Source organism: Symphalangus syndactylus, chromosome 7 (genome assembly GCF_028878055.3).
Source record: "Symphalangus syndactylus isolate Jambi chromosome 7, NHGRI_mSymSyn1-v2.1_pri, whole genome shotgun sequence".
NCBI lineage: Eukaryota > Metazoa > Chordata > Mammalia > Primates > Hylobatidae > Symphalangus > Symphalangus syndactylus.
The window spans coordinates 21920909-21926908 of NC_072429.2; positions in this window are offsets into that span (position 1 = coordinate 21920909).

Genomic DNA, 6000 nt, shown 5'->3' on the forward strand with positions numbered 1-6000 from the left:
TCATGTACTGTCTCTAATTTCTCTTGGTAGGCTTGCCTCCTGCCATCTTTTCTCATGCATTCTTTTTCTATCCACTGTGATTTTCTTATAGTTCCCTGGACACACTGTCTGATACTGCTGAATCTTGTCTTATAATACCTTTCCAATATTATTTCCCAGTAAAGAACATGCTTAGGATTGAACTCAAAAGTTACCCTTTGGTGGTTCGTGGAATGAATTAATGAAAGTATGCAGCTGGAACAGCATCTGTGAAAATGAGAGGTACATTCATTTACTTTGCCTTTTCTTTGATTTATCTTACTTTAATTCAGTAATTTATAAAATATTAATTTCTCAATATACATAATACAATGGTTATCTTTCAAAGAAACCTAACTAACTTTAAAAAATATCATACTAGAAGACAAAAGTCTAAGAGATGGTATAAGTTCAGAGATGTATGTACTCTCCACTGTACTACATAGTTATTTTCATTACCATTATGCACTTTTAATAAATCCTTATTTTCTGATGTGTTTTTAATGATTTTAACAGAGTAAACTCACTTTAAAAGGCAGTTTGAATTTTTCAATTACTATGGAATATTGTTTTACCAAATACTAACTGAAGTTAGGCAATCATTTTCTAGGCAGAGATTTGTAGTGTGAATGGGTTAACTGCGTTGACTCACTAAAATATGATTTGGGTAACCAATTCAAACAAGAGTAACCTTTCCAGGATGACTAAAGGGAAAAGCAATGTGGGATAAATTCACCTCTGAATTTTTCATGTTTTTGCACACATGACTGATGTACGTATTATCCTGAAGCTCGCGTCTGCTTTTTATTGAAATATTTGTTCTGCTTTACTTCAAGGTAGAAGAAAACTGGAACCCAAGTGCTCCATTGAGGGGAAGGCATTTCCCATGTAAGTGCCGACTTGCTCATGTGATTTTTTCATTGTATTTATCTATTTATGGTAGGGATCACAAGTAGAAGGTATTGGCCCTTTGAAGAATGAACACTGCTGTCACCCTCCATTTCCTATAAGATGTCACAGCTGTGACAAGGAAGGGTTTATAATGGCACAGTTCGGTGCCTTCATAATTTATTCTTTCTGATTTTATGCTCTTTTAGTCTCCTGCTCAACCATCCACTAACAAGCAGTGATATTAGCCAATAAATCAAAGACGTCTGCTTGTCACCACCAGATGCTTGGCCACATCGCCACTGATTATGAGACATACAAAAGGACAATTTCATGTAGAGAGCTCAGCAGAGTTGTTCCACTGATATTCTGTTTGATAGAAAACTAGTTTGAGGTGGATGTAGTAAAATTCAATAACTTTTATGCCTTGCAGCAATGAAGAACTAAGTTGAAATGAAACTGGAAAGTAAATTAGGATCTCACCTTTATGATTGTTCCTTTTATTATTCTAAATCTCTTCCTTTGTCACTTTGATACAGGTTAAAGAAGAAATATCTTAATATACTCTGTTTATTTTGCTAGGTTTCAGAATTTATCTTTCTTTTCTAAAAGCACCAAATAAGACATTTATATCCATCTATTAAATACACTTATTAAAACGTATTATTTCTAAGCAAATACAATAATATTTGTTTGAATTGTAGTCAATGTACAACAATAATATGATTTTATTTTTTCATTAATATTAAGACCTGCTGTAAGCTAATTAAAACCATCTATTAGGTATTAATTGCTTATATTTTCTTTTTTTTCATTACTGAAATTACTGATCCACCATAATGTGCATATACCTTTCTCTGTGGTATAAACAAGAACAATAACAGCAGACTAAATGTATAGAGTTCAAATAACTATGCCCAATATTTTAGGAAATCCTTCTCAGCATGTATTAAATTTTTAAAAGAAGACATTGTTTATATTTTTCCTTTAAATTAAATAAAGTAGAAAAGCAATGTCTGACTGGTTTCATTTTAATAAAGAAGTTTCTAAGTTTTTCTCAACTGAGAAGTTAACCATATTTATACACTGAATATATAACTAGATTGTTGACTTAGCATTTTTGCTAATATTGACAATTTATTATAGAACAAACAAGTTGTAAATTAAATTTTAATATGAGCTACAAAAAGGCATATGTAATGATGCTTTATTTTTAATTAATATGGCTATGTTTATCTTGTGACTGTATAAGCTGCCCTTTCTTTTTTCACATCTTCCTTTGACTTTCTCTGGGCCCTAAAAATGCCATTCAGAAAATAAGTGAATTATTCCACAGTGCCTCAGTTTCAGTTACTAACTCTTGAAGGCTAGAAAAATCATGTCTGTTATTTTATTTCCTTCCATTTCTTCATCTTTTTTCTTTATTTTACAGACATTTCTAGATTACCCTTTTCAAATATTAATTCATTTAAGCCTCCTCAGAATAACAGCTTGAACTTTCCAAAGTGTGTAAATATAAGAACTTTTTAAACTAAAATGCTTTTTGTATATATTCAAATAATAAACTTGCATTTTACAGTTCCATTCAACCTAGATAGAGATGCTATATTACTGTGGTTGCTTTGTTGTTGCTGTTGTTTTGTTGTGATTTATACTATGACTTTTACATTGATATTTCATCAGAGTTTCATTTCCCTTCAGCCTAATACGAATCCAAAGGTGCCATCTATTTAGAAAACTTTAGACAGAGAAGATAATTCACTTAGAAATGTGTGCTTGAAGTTGTTTTCTATTTCTCTGAGCTACAGAATTATTAAGTATTTAAGTACCACTTTTTTTTTTTTTTTTTTTTTTTTTGAGATGGAGTCTCGCTCTGTCCCCCAGGCTGGAATGCAGTGACATGATCTCAGCTAACTGCAATTTGTGCCTCCTAGGTTCAAGCGATTCTGCTGCCTCAGCCTTCTGAGTAGCTGGGACTATAGATGTATGCCACCATGCCTGGCTAATTTTTGTATTTTTAGTAGAGATGGGGTTTCACCATGATGGCCAGGCTGGTCTCGAACCCCTCACCTCAGATGATCCACCTGCCTCGGCCTCCCAAATTGCTGGGATTACAGGCATGAGCCACCACACCACCCTTAAGAACCACTTCCTATTCTGCAAAGTTTTTATAACTATTGTTTTGTATCTCACATTCTTATGAAGCATAAAAGTAAATGTCCAGTTATATTAAGCACAAGAAACCAAGGAAGCACTCTAAAAGTATACTGGTAACAAAGTAGAAAAAACAGAAACCTTAGGAATATTAAGAAAGTGATAAATTACAGCACAATTTGGCTTATGCACAACCACCATAATAGAATAGGGATTCCTGCTCTCATCTCAAGAAGTGTGTCGGCATGTATTGCCCTTCAGTAAAAAGATAAGAAATGACTTAAAATTAAAAGAACTACAAAAACACAGAAAATGAGAAGATGATTAAGGATGTGTGCAGTATTTACCTTTGATGAGACATTATTAACACTATTTTTATCCAACTAAGGCAAGTGATGAGTTTAAGTGGACTTGATTGAGTTACTCAAAATCAATGAAAGCTAGTGTTTTTGTTTTGTTTCGGTGTTTGTCTTTTGTTTTTTGTTTTTTTTCCCCCCACCAATATTGAGAACTTGGGAAACCCAGAAGAATTTAGAATGAATGCAGCATAAAGCTAGCAATATCAGTTCAAATTATTGGTATCATCTCTCCATTATTTTATTCCTTGCCTCAATAACATGCTTTATCTGTAGGTTCTATGATACTGGGTTGGATGAAAAGTATCGGCCACCTGTTATCTTGAATGTAAACTCAGAGATAACATTTATGAAGCTGTCTCTCCCTAATTACTTGTGTCGAATAAGAGTCCTGATTTACTCTGTATGTTTTGTGAAGCATCTATAGGTATCATTGCTATTTCATTGTTCATCCCCAGGGATGTGTGTGAAACCTGCACTGAAAGCACTGAGAGGACCACAATATATCAAGGTAGAAGAGGTCTGATTCTTCCCATTGGCAGGAGAGAACACTGTCCTAGGCCCAAGTATAGGTTGTCAACCCAACAGATGATTTTCTAGTTTCAAACATATCTAACAGAGGTAAAATTCCTTTACAAGCTGGGATAGGAGGGAACAATTCTTTTGCATCATCATCCATGTCTTTTAAAATCTTACTAATCCACCATTCCAGGAATGCTTGTGACAATGACTCTACGAATCATGGATTCCATCTTGATTTTCTCCTCATGGCTTTACCCAAGTAACAATCTATTGACGTGTAATCTTACTGATAGCTCAGCAGCACAAACACACCTCCCTCCGAATTCTGCGCCTTTCATACTCTGACTCTAAAGCAAAACTCCATAACAATTTTCTTCTCTTTCTCACTCCCATAATCACTCCTTCTGAATCTCTGTAATTCTTCTTGCCTGCACAATATAGCTGTCATTGATCATACATTGTGTGTAGCATTCTGATTAGAGGTGTGATCTGGACCAAATTTTCTAACCTCTATTTTCTTTATCTATAAAATGAGACTAATAATAACATATACTTCAAATGCTGAGATGGGGATTAAATGAACTAATACTAAACTTTACTACATGTAAAGGGCTAAACCAGGGCTAGATGCATAGAAACACACTGCTGAGTAAGTATGGGTTGGTGTTATTAAGGTGGCCACATTTTTTTTCTACAGCATATTATTTTTGTGAGTATGTATTAAGAAGGGTAATCATGTTATTTATCTGTTAATTTAAATTAGAAAGCATAAGAGTAAAATGTATTATTTAACACTTGATTTATGTCAGTACAAGAGTCTCTGATTTTTATGTATCAGAACACCAATAGTATAAACCACAGACTAAACGAATTCTAGGTTCATGCAAGCTTTATTGAATAGTTTCATTGCATGCAGTATCATTTAGAATACTGTTATGATTCAATTGCAAATGCACCAATAATTATGTTGAAAGATTTTAGGCTGGCCAGGCGCAGTGGCTCACGCCTGTAATCCCAGCACTTTGGGAGGCCGAGGCGGGCGGATCAGGAGGTCAGGAGATCAAGACCATCCTGGTTAACACGGTGAAACCCCGTCTCCACTAAAAATACAAAAAATTAGCCGCGCGTGGTGGCAGGCGCCTGTAGTCCCAGCTACGCGGGAGGCTGAGGCAGGAGAATGGCGTGAACCCTGGGGGGTGGAGCCTGCAGTGAGCCGAGATCGCGCCACTGCACTCCAGCCTGAGTGAAAGAGCGAGACTCCGTCTCAAAAAAAAAAAAAAAAAAAGAAAGATTTTAGGCTACACAACTCATCACGTGATAGAATCAAGAAAATATGATAAATGTAACTGACATATAATTTGATTAGCATAATATATTAAACTTGTTTAATAAGAGAAAACATGAAACGATTATTAGAAAAAATAAAACTGAGAATATTGGAACTGTTCAATAAATTATTTCTGTGCTGGGCTTAATCCTCGAACTCTATAACCATGAAAAATACCACAGCCTCTCTGGGCCAGGTATTTATAGACTGTTTTAATTAGTATTTTTCTATTCCATTAGAGTATATGCTATTTGAGAGTAAGTATAGAGTCATTCACTTATTTATTCATTCATTCATCACCAATAGATCACTAGCATCTAAATGAGTGCTCAGTAGTATAATACATTTTTGTAGGAAATGAATGATGAATGACCTTCATTTTTCATCTTTAGAATGGTGGGTCCAGAGTATATAACCTCTCAGCTCCAGAATTTTAAAATATTATGACAGTATAATTAAAATATATCACAATTGATGCACATATAAGAAAAACAGAAATTCTTCTCCGCTCTTGCATCTTTCTCTATAACCATACTTTTTAATTTTTTGAGCTCTATGTGAGTTCGTCTACTCCATGGAGACAAATAGAGGGCAGAACTGTTTAATACTTGGATTAATACAATTTTCAACTCTAGAGCAAAATATATGATCATCATCGTTGCCATTTATATATTCAGTCATGTACTGTTCATTCCTGTGGGCCAAAATCATTCCAGGTGGTTTACTTATCTCATT